The sequence below is a fragment of the Anabrus simplex genome, chromosome 1 (genome assembly GCF_040414725.1).
Source record: "Anabrus simplex isolate iqAnaSimp1 chromosome 1, ASM4041472v1, whole genome shotgun sequence".
NCBI lineage: Eukaryota > Metazoa > Arthropoda > Insecta > Orthoptera > Tettigoniidae > Anabrus > Anabrus simplex.
The window spans coordinates 1,463,535,525-1,463,551,019 of record NC_090265.1 but is presented as its reverse complement, the minus strand read 5'-3'; positions in this window follow the sequence as shown (position 1 = coordinate 1,463,551,019).

Here is a 15,495-nt window from a genome sequence, read left to right as displayed (position 1 = left end):
TGATTCTATTCTGAATTCGTCCTATTGTTTTTGCATTTATAGCACTCAAAAGTTACTCTGAAATCATCTTGCTCTGTCTGTAGTGAGAGACCCATGTAATGACTCTGCTCGGCCCGTTGTGGATGGGGGTGGTAGAAAATAATCCTAGATATCCCCTGCCTGTCGTAAGAGGTGACTTTAAGGGACTCCAGGGTACCTTAACATGGGAGCGTGGAATGGTGGACACGGGCCCCTTAGCTGAAATCTGCAATTGGTTCGACATACATGTGTCAGGCTCATCACATACAACTGTCCTATCTGACCTCTCATGGTCAACTTTTCTTCTTTTTTGACCACAACGGTTTCATATTTCCGAGGCCTAATGATTCTTTTATTTTTACGCCCTTTGTGGCCTTAGTCCAGGCCTACATTCAGTATAATCAAATCATTAAAGAGCAACATGCTGACATTATTTAAAAAGATGATATACTTTTATAAATGTAACAGGTGGATGAACGTTAGGAGATTAGTATACGCTATTCACATTTTAAAATATGTCTTGCACTTAATATAAGCAGTATTAGCTCCGCTTCAGTAAAATGCAATCGTCTTATGAATCTGTACTATTTATTATGAATGTCCGCCGTCTACCAATTTGGCAACTCCAACTATTAAGGCTTGCAGGCTTTTCAGAAACATTACCGGGTTTTATTTGTTATTACATTGATGATAGTACTGATCACAACAAAAAGAGAAAACGTAACTTCCATGTGATTGGAAGCACTGTGTTGAAGCGACTTTGAAGATACGTTTTCTGCTATTGGGTAGATACTAACTTATTAATCATGGAGAGTGCAGCTAGTACAATGTAAGAAATGGATATGTGTCCTACGGTTTATGTATAACATGATATAGAAATGAAACACTGACATAAGGAGTTCCTCCAATGGTATCAACACGTCAAGCCAAAATTATGTATTCCGTTTCAGTGTAGATTTCACAGTGGGAATAATATAGAAGTGAAGACCATGCCTCAGTAGAATGACATTTCGCAGGTCTTCATAATATAATCATGCGTCAATTACCATAGGAGGAAGGCATTCCTGCCTGGAATTTTATTATCATGTCGATGGGAAAAGTTTAAAACCGTTTTGATTTGAAAAGTGCTTTATATAAACCAATACATTTTCTAATTCCTAATTTAAATATTTTAACCATGTTGACAGAAGAGGAATTTATTAAGCATAAAATATGTAGGTTCCCTTTCATGTTCATAAACACGAAATGAAAGGGAACCTACAGTGCATATTTTATGCTGTAATTTTGCAACGTATTTGTAGCACTATTAAGTACCTGGCACGTTAAAGGGACTGTGCTGACTTCTGCAGTATAACTGGGTTTAACGCAATATTAGGCATCGATTGCCCCTTGCTCGTTTAACACCATTCCCTTGGTTGCATTGGCTAAAGGTAATTCCACGTTCATACAATTAAAAATGGTACGTCTTTTATGTTGAAACGGAGAACAAAATACCATTCAAATATCCGATACAGTACATATGCAAGCTGTAGTCTGTTAAACGATTTAAGGATGAATTATCTTCATCATCATCATCATCATCATCATCATCATCATCTGTTTACCCTCCAGGGTTGGCTATTCCCTTGGACACAGCGAGGGATCCCACCTCTACCGCCTCAAGGGCAGTGTCCCGCAGCTTCAGACTCTTGGTCGGGGATACAACTGGGGAGAATGACCAGTACCTCGCCCAGGCGGCCTCACCTGCTATGCTGAACAGGGGCCTTATGGAGGGTTGGGAAGATTGGAAGGGATAGGCAGGGAAGATAGAAGGAAGCGGCCGTGGCCTTATGTTAGGTACCATCCCGGCATTCGCCTGGAGGAGAAGTGGGAAACCACGGAAAACCACTTCCAGGATGGCTGAGGTGGGAATCGAACCCACCTCTACTCATTTGACCTCCCGAGGCTGAGTGGACCCCGTTCCAGCCCTCATACCATGTTTCAAATTTCGTGGCAGAGCCGGGAATCGAACCCGGGCCTCCTGGGGTGGCAGCTAATCACGCTAATCACTACACCACAGAGGCGGACATGAATTATCTTAAGATATTTAATTTTTATAATATATATCGTCCCTGCTCTGGCAAACTAACGAATCTGCAAGTTGGAAAAAAATTAGGAGAATTGAAAGAAGTTGTGATTACTCATGTCAAATCAATTTTGATATTTAATGATTGGTTTGATGTGTTAGACATACAGAACGAGCTGCAAATGTGATACATTTTTAGAGGGTTAGACATTATATAAATAATAAAATCTAGACCAAAACTTCACAACTGCACTTTCCCAAGTTTGTCACTTTCGCTAGTTTGCCGTTGTGGGGATGATATTATCATAGATGAAATTTCTAGGTCCAGACAGACGACTAATTTCTGGGTACCGTGTGTAGAGTGAATGATGTAGGCTTGATTATCTCAACGCCTGAACATGGATTCCAGTCCAAAAGCTAAACATTTTCTCATTTAACTGTAATCCTTAACACGACAACTAACCATTTTCGGACCCATGGTGGGATAACCACTTTCTCTTCTCTACATTCCATACCTGAAGTTTTACTCACATTTTTCGTTGCACCCGTATTGTTTGGTAAGCATGCACTCCTGGTTGCTGAGGTATAAACATTTGGACTTGACTAAATTAAAGCTATTAACAGCTATACCTTCACACTTAGTAGACCATAACAGGAAATAGGTGAACCAGTAAAATGAATTATGAATTGCACGCCATCACCACAATAGCTACATGGTCTATGTTATGTGTCATTCAGTAATGCAGTGTTGAGGAGAACTGATCGCGACAGGACTTTACAATCAACATTTGGCGCAGTGAGGATACTCCTTGTAGCTGTAGTGTAAGAAGCTTTTCACCACTAGCAGACGGCCGGTCAGGGCGAGTTGTCAGTCCGACCGATGGTGGGTAAAAAGCAGCCCGACAAGCCTGACGTTTGACATTACGGAGAGCCATGTGAGTGGCGTGCAGCGAATTGTCTCCTCTATCTTGACTGACTGCCTCTCTCAGGACAGATTTTAATCAAACTGACAATGATGGACAAATAATAATATTAGGAAATTTGCTGACAGCGCTAGGGAGTTCAAATATACGAGGTGTGCTGCAGTGTGTACATACAGGTTAATATGAAACAACAGTCACGCATTTAATGAGAACGTCATTTGGTCTAAGTTGATATACCAGTGTAAATCAGTCTAACATAGCTAATTTTGATACATAAATAGGGGTTATGTTGTAATGAGGGACTGCCTGGCCGAGGCGGTAAAGACGTTCTCGGTTCGCCCGGAAGGACGTGGGTTCGAATCCCCGTCAGTAAGTCGTAAAATTTAAGAACGAGATTTCCACTTCCGGAGGGATATATGGCCCTGAATTTCACTCAGCCTACACCAAAAATGAGTACCAGGTTAATTCCTGGGGGCAAAGGCGGCCGGGCATAGAGCTAAGCACTCTACCCCCATCACGTGCCGAGGTTAACAATGGTGGACGCCTTTAACTTCCACTCCTCCAACGGCCTTCATGGCCTGTACGGAGGTGACTTTGCTTCATTGCTTTGCTTTATGTTGTAATATTTACTAACTAGAAAGTATGTATGACATTCAAACTGTAGTGCAGTCACACTAAAGGCTCTTTCGTTAGTTCAGAAACAAACGATGCTTGTTCTGCAGACACGATAAAAATTCAGGTGTTTAAATAAATTTAAAGGCTACCTATTATATCTCTTGCCAGACAAGTCGAATTTAAGGTGATTGATTGAGAAAATTACTTCTTCCATGTTGCGTTCGTGGTAACTTTACAGTTACCGCAATTATATCTGACACGTCTGTAATGCAAAAAGTCGTCCTCGCATTGTTGATTTAGATACAAGTGCTCTTGGATAACGAAGTGCAAACTTGAACATTTCTGTTAGTTTTTTCGTACTAATTAAACTGGTCAAAGCAATTTCAGTGTCAGCTTTATTAAATACCTTCAGTCTTACCCCAGAATTAAAACGTGACTGACCTGCTGATAATATAAATAATAATAATAATAATAATAATAATAATAATAATAATAATAATAATAATAAATTTGTAGGGGCTCCGCTATCTGTAATTTTGTCTGTTTTCCTAATTTTTCAGATATTTATCCGATTTAGGTCAACTCAAGAACTTATCAGTGGATTTTACCTTTCGTGATTGTCCATCTGTTCCACCATCACGGCGAAACGGCTGGATAGAACTCGACCGAACTTTGTATATAGAGTATACTCTTCCAAGAAAACGTTCAGGTACGCATATGACTTAAAATCACTGAATAGAATGGGGTTTGTAGGGAAATCACCACAGTTGTATTCCATTTCCTGTTATTTTCTGTAAAATCCGTGGATTACTTGTGAAACGTTCCTTCATTTTAAACAAATTTCGTTGTGAGTATAATTTCGCTTACTCTCCAAATGACGGAGAAAATTAATACTTTCAGCGGGTTTCATGCTCTGCATTGAGTGGCCGACAGACCGACAAAGAACCTACCGGTTACCATGGCAACGTCTCAGGCTGCTTGCCAGCAGGTAAGTAACATATTGTCTTTTGTCAACATTCGTGTAAACTCGTGGTTGTTCCTTGCGTAGAAGGCGAGTGGGATGTCATGCTGCCATTGTGCGGGATATTTTGGGAATACCGTTTGAGGCTACAGTCGTCTTCGAATAGCTGTAAAGGGGCTGTATATATTTGAGCAGTAACACGGAATGTAGCCCATGATTTCACACCAAAAGGTGTTTTCTGGCATTTCCTATACATTTTCCTGTATTCTCTTCTACTTTTCTTTCCGCTTTATTTTCTTGCCTTTGTCTTGCTTCTCTCTACCTAGTAATAACACCATAAGTCTTATCTATTTACCTAAGAATCCCTGCGCCTGAATTTCTCCTCAGTTACTGCCTTCTCATATTCGTAACTCATATCATCACAATTTAGTGAGGGAGGTTTCTTTTTACAGTACATCCACTTGGTATTTACATATTTGTCCCCGCATATATCTGAGTGCTAATCCAGAAACCGGGACAATCGTTCCTTCGTGGAAAATTTCCAAGTTTTTCAAATGTATAACCTTTTGGCCCCGGAGTATATCGAAATATGGAGGCAATTTCAATGACGGTGCAGATATTCGTTTCTGGGTAAGTCGTATCACAAAACAGCTATCACAACCGCCGTTCAGATTGGAGAGTTCTACAACTTGGGTCCAATGACATATTGTCGTATCACGATCCCTAATACGTTAGAGAGAGCTGCATTTCTCAATTTCAAGTTAATTTAGTACTCTTTACTTCTATACCTTATCGTTTGGCACACTTATAGGAAAGACAGAATAATCAAATTCAGTATGCAAATTGACACGACCAGTGGTCATATGTTGGCCAAATTTTATGGTTCCGTCTGCAACATAAGTATCCGAAAATTAAAGTAATGTGTGAAAAAGGTTCTCAAATTTTACTCTATGTAATGTTCCTAACTGAACCTAACTCATAAATATAGGAGATACGAGGGAAATGTCATAGAACCAACCATATAGAACATTGAACGAGGCGCCTGATAGCGGACTCTGTTTGTTGATTTGACGCAGTAATAAATCTCGAAATGAAAATCTGCACTTATAAACGTGCCATGCTTATCTATGTAAATAAAATTGTAGGGGGGCAGTGTCTATAATTTCGTTTGATTTGCCAATTTTCAGGTATTTATCCGATTTAGGTCAACTAAAGGCCATATCCGTGGTTTTTAGACTTCGTGTCAGTTTTTCCGTCTGTCTGTTTATCCGCCTCTTCCAACATCACAACGAAACGGCTGGATAGATCTCGACCGAGCTTCATGTATAGAGTATACTCTTCCAAGGGAATGCTATGATATGCATAAGATTTTAAAATTACTGAATAAAATGGGGTTTAGTGGGTTTATAGGGAAACTACAACAGTTTTCTTCCATTTTCTCTTATGCTATTGATTTTCTGTAAAGTCAGTGGACTACAGTATATGTGAAACGTCGCTTCATATTAAACAACTTTTGTTAAGTACATAATTTCGCTTGGTTAACGGACCTTTGACGGTAAATTCTAGGCTGTTCAAATGTATTACTTTTAGGCTCAGGAAAGGATGGAGATTTGGAGGCAATTTGCAATGACGGTACGCTATTTGCTTTACGTTGCACCGACACAGATATGTCTTATGGCGACGATGGGGTGGGAAAGTCCTAGGAATTGGAAGGAAGCGGCCGTGGCCTTAATTAAGGTACAATCCCGGCATATGCCTGGAGTGAAAATGGGAAACCACGGAAAACCATCTTCAGGGCTGCCGACAATGGGGCTCGGACCGACTACCTCCCGATTACTGGATACTGGCCGCACTTAAGCGACTGCAGCTACCGAGCTCGGTAATGACGGTACGGATCTTCGTTTCGTGGTATCTGATTTTTAACGGTAAGTAATTTCACAACGCAGTTAGGAACGGAGGCCTGTCATTATCATAAAAATTTCCCCAATGTGCACCTTACATCGGAAGCAACGTATGGGTTCCTCCACGTTTTGGTTCTTGCATAGCGCTAAGAGTCATAAAAATTAATATAATTTTACTCACTGCGTTTACAGTAACTTGCGCATAACGCCATATACAAGGCAGAATACCATTGCGAAGCACGGGTACCTACATTTCCTAGTTATTAATATTATTCTCCTTATCCTAATATTTCTAGGTCAGCACTTATGTGGTTTTACGACCCGATGCCTTAGCTGACGCCAATACTATGTGAAGGGGCGTACGATAATTACTATTGTACTATTATTGCGACGATCGGTATAGTGTGTAAATTAAGATGTGCATTAAGACAAACAGAAAAACCACTCAGTCTCCATGCTGGACGCATTAACCAGACCTGGCTAACATAATCAGCTCGGCCGGGAATCTAATCCGCGGCCCGCTGAACTGAAGGCCAGTACGATGGCCATTACGCCAAGGAGTTGGACTAAAATTTCCTTGAGATCATCTGAGGTATTTGTGGGATAACTGGAGCCACGAAGCTCAACTTTCTTTTTTACAAGTTGCTTTACGTCGCACCAACACTTACCGCGACGATTATTTTAGTTTTAGTTGGGGTTCTAAAGAGGCCGGATACCATTCCTAACGCCACCTCATGTTTCAGATACAAATCTCAACTTAGAATCTACAGTAATTTGAACTTCGGCCTTCCCAGCGGGAAACCGCTGGCTAAGTCACTAAGCTAAACACGCCCTCAATACTATTAATATTATTATCATTATTATTATTATTTTCATATACATTGAAATTTGGAGATATTCCACTGTTAGTGTCCATAAAAAGAACATATTCGATTAAAATGATAATTTTTACGAAGTTTGCATCTAGATCCATTAATAAATCCGATTTTTACTAAGTAGCCCTATGCAATTTCGTGGCAGGGAAATTAAGCACTTTACACAGGGATCAGTTACTAGTTAAAGGAATTAAATAGGTAAAATTAATAACATTTGCAGTGAATTAATTTAATTCATCTTTCAAACAACACCAACACACAACTTATTATAGATTTTTGAATGTCCGTTTGGTATACTACAGTAAATGACTTTGCTTTAGTAACTCTTCAATAATATCTACATATAATAAACTGTGTTTAAAAAAGAAGGGATATTCTGATCTGTATGCCTTTACAGTTATAGCACACCGTGCATTATAACAAATATTGAGGAAGTATTACTTAAACATATCCTAATACACATTTGACATTCAAAATGTCGTTTATTAATTGAGATTAGTGAACCCTTCAGCGCATATAATGTTCATAAATTTCATATGTGTATGTACGTATGTATGTATGAAATATGGTGACTGGTTTTCAAAACTGAAATATTTCTGATGTCAAGTAGGGGATGGTACGGATTCAGTTATATATTGAACACTTCAGGGTGTAAATAAAAAGCAGGTAATATATTTAATGAAATACTCTATTTATATAACTGCGCTTTAGTATGTATATTGCATGTCAACATAGTTTATTGAAATCACGGCATTATAGGAATACCACGTAATCTAGAAAACAAAATAAACAGAATTTTATAAATTGTAACTATTTATGTTGAACAAACGAGTTCGATGTATCAGGAGAGCAAATAATAGATTCCTTGTGATACTATAAATCCTTCTTTCTGAGCAGGACCTTCCGTTAAATTGACTTGAATTCTGGTTGCTAACTGATAAAAAGGTTGATGTTACAATTAATTGTTATAGTGGCTTTAGCATACCCATATTAGAATACATTTCGGATATTCGTAACTTTACACTGAAAACCCACTTTCAATTACCTACTAAAGCTTAAGTGAAAACTTGCGAATATACCTTATTTTTAATTTTTGCTTCCTAAATTTCAAATTGTCACATTCGTCATGCTGTTCAACTCCACTGGTAAGTAGAGGTAAATCTTGATTATAAATTTAACCACACGACTTGAAAAAGAAAGTTACGCTTCATTCACTGTAGTTATTGTCTGTCATGAATAGGAGTGTAAGAGGGGAAAAAAGGAAATAATCAGAATACAAGCGTTATTCACTTATCCAGGCAGACATGACTGATTAATTAATTGACTGATAGATTTTTATTTGTTAATTCAATAACAATTTTCCCTTCCTTCCCTCATCATTGCTGAAAAAGCTTTCTATTTTAGTGTAGCGTAGAAAAAAATATTTTACCCCATACAGTTGCGTAAATATATTGAATTTATTTGCAGTCTCCGATAATCCTGTGAGTCTTGAACTATGAATCATCAGTCATAACTCGCATTACTATCAATAATCCTAATCCGATTCTTATCCATTATTCACTTCATGGATGATTCCTGTTGGGTGGTCTGGGACAGCTGCCGGTTTAACTACGTAATTTAACATTTAGAGATTTTAATATTCTTATGAATCTTTAAACAATTATTGAGAAATATGTCCAAACTCTAAATTTTCTACATTATTGAATTACAGCACCGTAAAATGTAACAGTCTAAAAATGCACTGTAAAAAGGTATTCATAACGAGTAAACATTTCCCCACGTGGATGCTGCCCCTGAGGGCAAAGTATAACTACAATAATAATGATATTTACTTTACGTCCCACTAACTACTTTTAATTCTTTTGGAGACGCTGAGGTGCCGGATTTAGTTCCGCAGGATTCTTTTACGTGCTAGTAAATCAACCGATACGAGGCTGACGTATTTGAGTACCTTCAAATAACACCGGACTGAGCCAGGATTGAACCTGCCAAGTTGGGGTAAGAAGGCCAGAGCATCAACCATCTGAGCAATGTGTATTATGTCTTTAGCTGTAGAGATGGTGTCTCATAATTTGAATAAAGCCTTTAATGTTTGACAAGATTAAATTCCTCGTCATTAAAGGACGCGGATTGAACTTTCACGAATTGGGAATTTTTTATTGCTCCGATTAGCATGCCTATTGAGAGTTCACCTCCCTTGGCTGGTTAGCTTTGGAATTCAAACCAAACAGTAGGATATACTATATTTAGACTTTGATTCTGAAGGCTATGGCATCGATCCTGCGTCTACTTCCGTTCTCCGATGAACCGTTGACTTCCTAATGCACAGTATAGCCATTTCCTTGTAATCCCTTATAGGAGTATATCGTCGCTCCGGAAGAACAATGACATAACTGTCAAAACTGCAACTGTACAGGAGAGGCGAAAAACCGATTTATCGTTCGTTAAGATTCAATTACGCAAAACATTAGTTTTTTAGGAAATTATAACCAGGGAAAATTGTAACATATACAAGCGCACTACAGATACAGAAATGTTTTCAAAATAATTACTTTATTTTCGCCCAAAATGACCCCTTTTCTTCAAATGCGTCATTGTTCTTCTGAAACTGTGATCAATATGTAACGAAGTTTGTCAGTAGTATCGAGAAGAAAAAGATCCTTTGTCTTGGTACCATTCTGCTAACGAAACAGGATAAAACTATAAACACTGAAAGTAATAAAAAACAAAACTGTCATGTAATGAGCTTCTCAACCAATGAAGTTTGGACCAGGAATCACACTTACGTCATTGTTCCAACGGACACGAAGGATCACTCGCGAAGTCAAAAGACAGAACTGAGACATGCGGCGATATTGCTCTGAAGTGCGGTCACAAACAGCTAATATTTCTACAACGACGCAATTTCTAGCGGCCTAGAGCATAACTAAAGTTCGAACGACATTCACACGTGCTCGCTAGGTATTTCTGAACCCAGACGACCACGTAACTCCATTTGATCAAATTGTGCAGTTACGTCATTGTTCTTCCGGAGCGACGATATGATGTACCGAAATGTGTGGTGTCGAGTTAGGTGCAGGATTTCACCTCGAGAGAAATATCCAACGATATCTCTGGCTGAGGACTGATATATCGTATGGAAGATTTCAAGAAATATTCTGTATATAGTCACCTTTTCCTCTCTTTAAAACTCCATCATAGATACAACTGTTCAAAACTGCAATAAAAAATGAGTTTGATTTTTTGAATATGAATACTTTTTCAATATTTCCATAACATTTAAAATAAACAATACGATGAACATTAAACAACAGATATTTCCCAAACAAGATTCCTCGCAATTTAAACCTTCCCCAAAATTAAATAACGTCTTCACTTCAGGAGCACCAGCTGGTTAACTAAACTTATTGTCACAAAGTATCGAACAGGAACACAATCGGCGGTGATGCGAATGTCCGATCTTCTCCAAAAATTACGGAATTAATCTATTCAAGACTCAAAGTTTCCTCACATAATTCTATCTTTCCTCATTTGTATGTCTTCTTGAAATAACCAAAAGCATTTTGTGATTCCGCTCCAGACTTACACACACCGGGAATAACATAGGGACATGATACCAGTATGCCAGTAACAATGCAAATAACAAATTAAAATGAATCGGGAAATGAATTACTGCAAGACTGATAACAGGTTTATTCTTCATATGTTGCAAGACCAGGCTAAATGTTGGGATAATCTCAACTTGGCGGTCAATTTCCTTTGATACCTCCTTTGACAAAGTACACATCACTTTCAAATCAAACGTTGGTCTTAAGTGTTATTTCACTAAATATTCTGCTTTCTCTTTGGGCCTTGTACAAGTCACATACTCTTTTTTGTACTCTTATTGCTCCTGACTTGCTATTAATTACTACGGATCGGCACTTTACGTGGATTAGGAGGCCTCTCCTAACGCCAACACAATGTATGGGATATATTAAACATAGTATCTTTCTGCGGTGGTTGGCAGTGCGATTTGCTGTGGAAAAATGAAAGTGTGTATCAAGGCAAACAAAAGCACTCCATTCCCTAGTATTCACTCAGACTTGTTGACACACAGATCAAGCATACCATGCGTCTTATAACTGGTACAATCATACCTACACCTACTTTATTTGCGGCGGTAAAGAGCACATGTACGGGACTTCAAATACTACAGAAATATCCTCACCTCCCTGTTCAAGGAGAAATCCCAGCCATCAGTAAAGGAAGGTTTCGCTCGCATCACCCACCCCTGGAAACTGCAAGGGTGTTAGCTGACCACGAGTTTAATATAAATGACTGCTGGAGACCGACATGGCAGATTAAAGCTACGATGGAACAACTTATGATGCCGCGCATACCGTTGAAGCCTCCTGGCTTTGAATCGCCACGCAAGATATGGTCGGTTCTTAACGGAATAACAACAAACACATGCAGATGTGCCGATTTCCTGCACATATAGAAGAAAATAACTTCTCCAAGTTGTCACTGTGTTGCTGAAAAGAAGACTGTTCACCATTTAGTTCACGATTGTCCTCTGAGACCTTTCCAAAAGAGCTTCTGGTTATGACGGAGGGATCAATAGAATACATTAGTGCCCTGAATATTAGTTTTTCATTATGAGACAATTTTAAACATTAACTTTTATTGACGTAGCCATACGCTAAATAAATAAATAACCCCATTCCCAAGCTTGAGGACGCGGCAAAAATTCCTGGCTCAGCTGGAAGTCAAACACAGATTCCGCTGAACTGAAGACCATGACGCTCACAATTCTGCCAAATACGTGGCAAGGAAATAGATGCTTACATAATTTTTCTGTCAATCAAACCTAACGCATGCATAATATTCATATCCCAGACAAGGATATCCACTAACCTCCGTGTTCTTCCACTCTCCAGTGTAATTTAATCTCTGTACTCCACGCGTGTGTGGCCACTATACCAATCAAGGAATGGTGCATGCATCTGAAATATTTAAAAGGTCAGGTATGGTATTTGTATATGAAATTACTTTCTCCAGTTAGAAATGTTATCTTTGTGAATAGAACTGAGCGAGTTGCTATATGTTTGCATTACGTATATGGTGGGTTTGAACCCTGTCATAAGCAGCCCCGATATCGTTCACTTGTCATGTAAGTCTGTACCTTAATTAAGGCCATGGCTGTTTCCAGCCCAGCCCAAACTGTTTTCCAACACCCCAACTCCCACCCCACCCCCAACCCCACCCCCCGCTCGATCGTCCACGAATAAGTAAATGCGTTAGTGCGAGGTTAAGCGGCTAGTAACAGAAAATAATTCCATGTAAACATGAACTTCGCAAAACATTATAATCATCATCATCATCATCATCTTTTACCCTCCAGGTTCGGTTTTTCCCTCGGACTTAGCGAGGGATCCCACCTCTACCGCCTCAAGGGCAGTGTCCTGGGGCTTTAGACTCTTGGTCGGGGATACAACTGGGGAGTATGACCAGTACCTCGCCCAGGCGGCCTCACCTGCTATGCTGAACAGGGGCCTTGAGGAGGGATGGGAAGATTGGAAGAGATAGGCAAGGAAGAGGGAAGGAAGCGGCCGTGGCCTTAAGTTAGGTACCATCCCGGCATTCGCCTGGAGGAGAAGTGGGAAACCACGGAAAACCACTTCCAGGATGGCTGAGGCGGGAATCGAACCCACCTCTACTCAGTTGACCTCCCGAGGTTGAGTGACCCCGTTCCAGCCCTCCATATTGTGACCGTTCACAACGTCACCTATGGTATGTCATGATATCCAGGAGGTGGAATATGCTGTTTTCCGCGTGATTCTACGATAGAAACTGCCCAAGTTAGAATTTTTCCACCCGCACCAGGACTCGATTTGCAGTATCCAGAGTCGCGCGACCCAGCTCTAGTTGCTGGTAATTAGCAGCAAGGCGGTGCAAGAGCGCTTGTACTCGACGTTTTCTCACTCCAACCGCGAGCGAGATGAAAAGAGACGCGTTATCACGTGACAAAGAATCTAGGTCACTAGCTGAGCCCAGAGAGTATATCCAACGTGAAAACTAACATTATACCCTGTTTTCCTCGCTCATTCACCACTGCCAAATCGCATTCAGCTGTTTTATTTATGTTAATTTTTTTAAATCGCAAAATACCCAATGGATAATTAAGCGCAAACATTCATTTGAATCAGGGAATTTTACGCATAATTATGAGATCGAGAAGTGCTCTACTTAACTGACAGAGCGGTAACTACGCTGTAAACAAGGGCGCGTCTTAATGACTAACAGATGTTGGACCCTAATCGTGACAGCGAACACAAGGAATCCCCTGTGCTCGTCATCATTCACCGCCAGAGACAAAAGGACGCTTTTGAGATTGCTTGAGAATCTACGAAGCTATTTAAACAACATTCACTCAGTGGAAATGAGAATGCAAGAGCTACAATTTGATATCCTGTTCGTCACTGTACGTTGCGTATTAACGGATCAACGTGTGAGAAAGGGTTGCATTTTTTCCCCTACCCCCAGCATTCGGGTCTCTAGCGTAGCTCGCCTATATATTCAAGAGCTGAGAGGGAGACATTATCCAGTGCATTTCAGTGCAACGCCAGTACGGTAGTATTTCGTCGTGGTTTGTGTGTGAGTCGTTTGTGAAGAAATAATCTTGTAACCTGAGCAGTGTAATGCAGTGATTTAGTAAAGTCTGTGAATATATGTGGAAATAATCACCCTCTGAGTGAGATGTTAGCGTGTACAGTGTGCCGCTAATTAATAAAATAGGAACGGTACGGCTCAGTTAACATATATAGGGACGTACTTAGCGAAGTGTGTGGAACGGGCGGGCTTGATATAAATGTGAATTACCAAAAAAGTCAGTGAACGGCTCATTGTCGACCCAATTGAGGACAGTACCACGTTAAAGTAATCCGTAGTGCAGTTGAGAGCTCGACTTACGGCTAAGTGCAATAGAACAGGCCTGAACTAGTATCATGAAATACGAGAATGCTAATACATTCGTGGCCTAACCACTGTCGTTTCTAGGGAAACTAGTGAAATTTCTGGGCCTATAATAGCTGCATACAAGAAGATTAGATAAATGAGAAGGGATTTATGTCGGGTTTCTGGGACATTACCGACATCGTGTTGGAATGCTCGTGCTAATGAGTATATCGAACCATATATTCAAATTGTGATGTGTAATAAACTAACGCATTCACATGAGATAACTTTCCCTCATTTACATGTCTGTGAGAACGTCGACATCCAGCTGAATGCCAGAGTTTTGCCTGTGTACCGGAGAGAACGAGACATCTAGCTGTGTGCCGGAATTTCGCCTGGTAGCCGAGAACGTCTGGAACGTCGCTGTCATGTGTGTGACCTGCCAGGAAGTCATCATGGGTCTTCGCATTGCTGATGACGTGATGGAAGCCGAGTAAACCATGGTTGCCTCCCTGTAAAGCTGTGAACGTGGTATCCAGAAGGGTGAGTACATTTCCAAGTATTTATATCTTTGAAGGTCGTGTCCCATTGTAAATATGTAGATTTTTCACTTAGATGTAACGTAGACTGCAAGCACGCCATTTCAGAGGGATAATAATAATAATTTCATTTTTATTTGGGTCTTTTATAGAATACTTTCATCATGGTTTTGGGACGACCATATTTTACTTCCATCCTTGTATAAGGGTTCGATAATGCATGACGTAATTATAAGGACCTTGGCTTAATTAAGCATTGTCAAGTAGAGAGGGCTTAAATATTCTGTAAAAGTGACTCCAGTTATCATCTTTCCATAGCATATACGAGTCATCAAGTTTTCTCAGTAATTCATTTTTTTTGGTGCGCTTCACCTGGCAGAGATCCCTCCTAATTAGTAACTAAGGCACCTGGAACAAGGCATCGAGGCAGTGGGTATATTACATCGTTAATTAATTAGTTCGCGAATGCGCAAGTTAATTTGGACCCTGGTGGCAGGAGATCATCAATAAATCGGCATCGTAGTCAATGTACCGAGAGGAGAAATGAGATGGGTGAACAGGCTGTAGCCATAATATATAGTGTGAAATGAAAATGTGAAGTTCCCTTGGAATCTGTCATTGAGATACGCGAGGTGCATATCGCGATGTGAATATGTTGA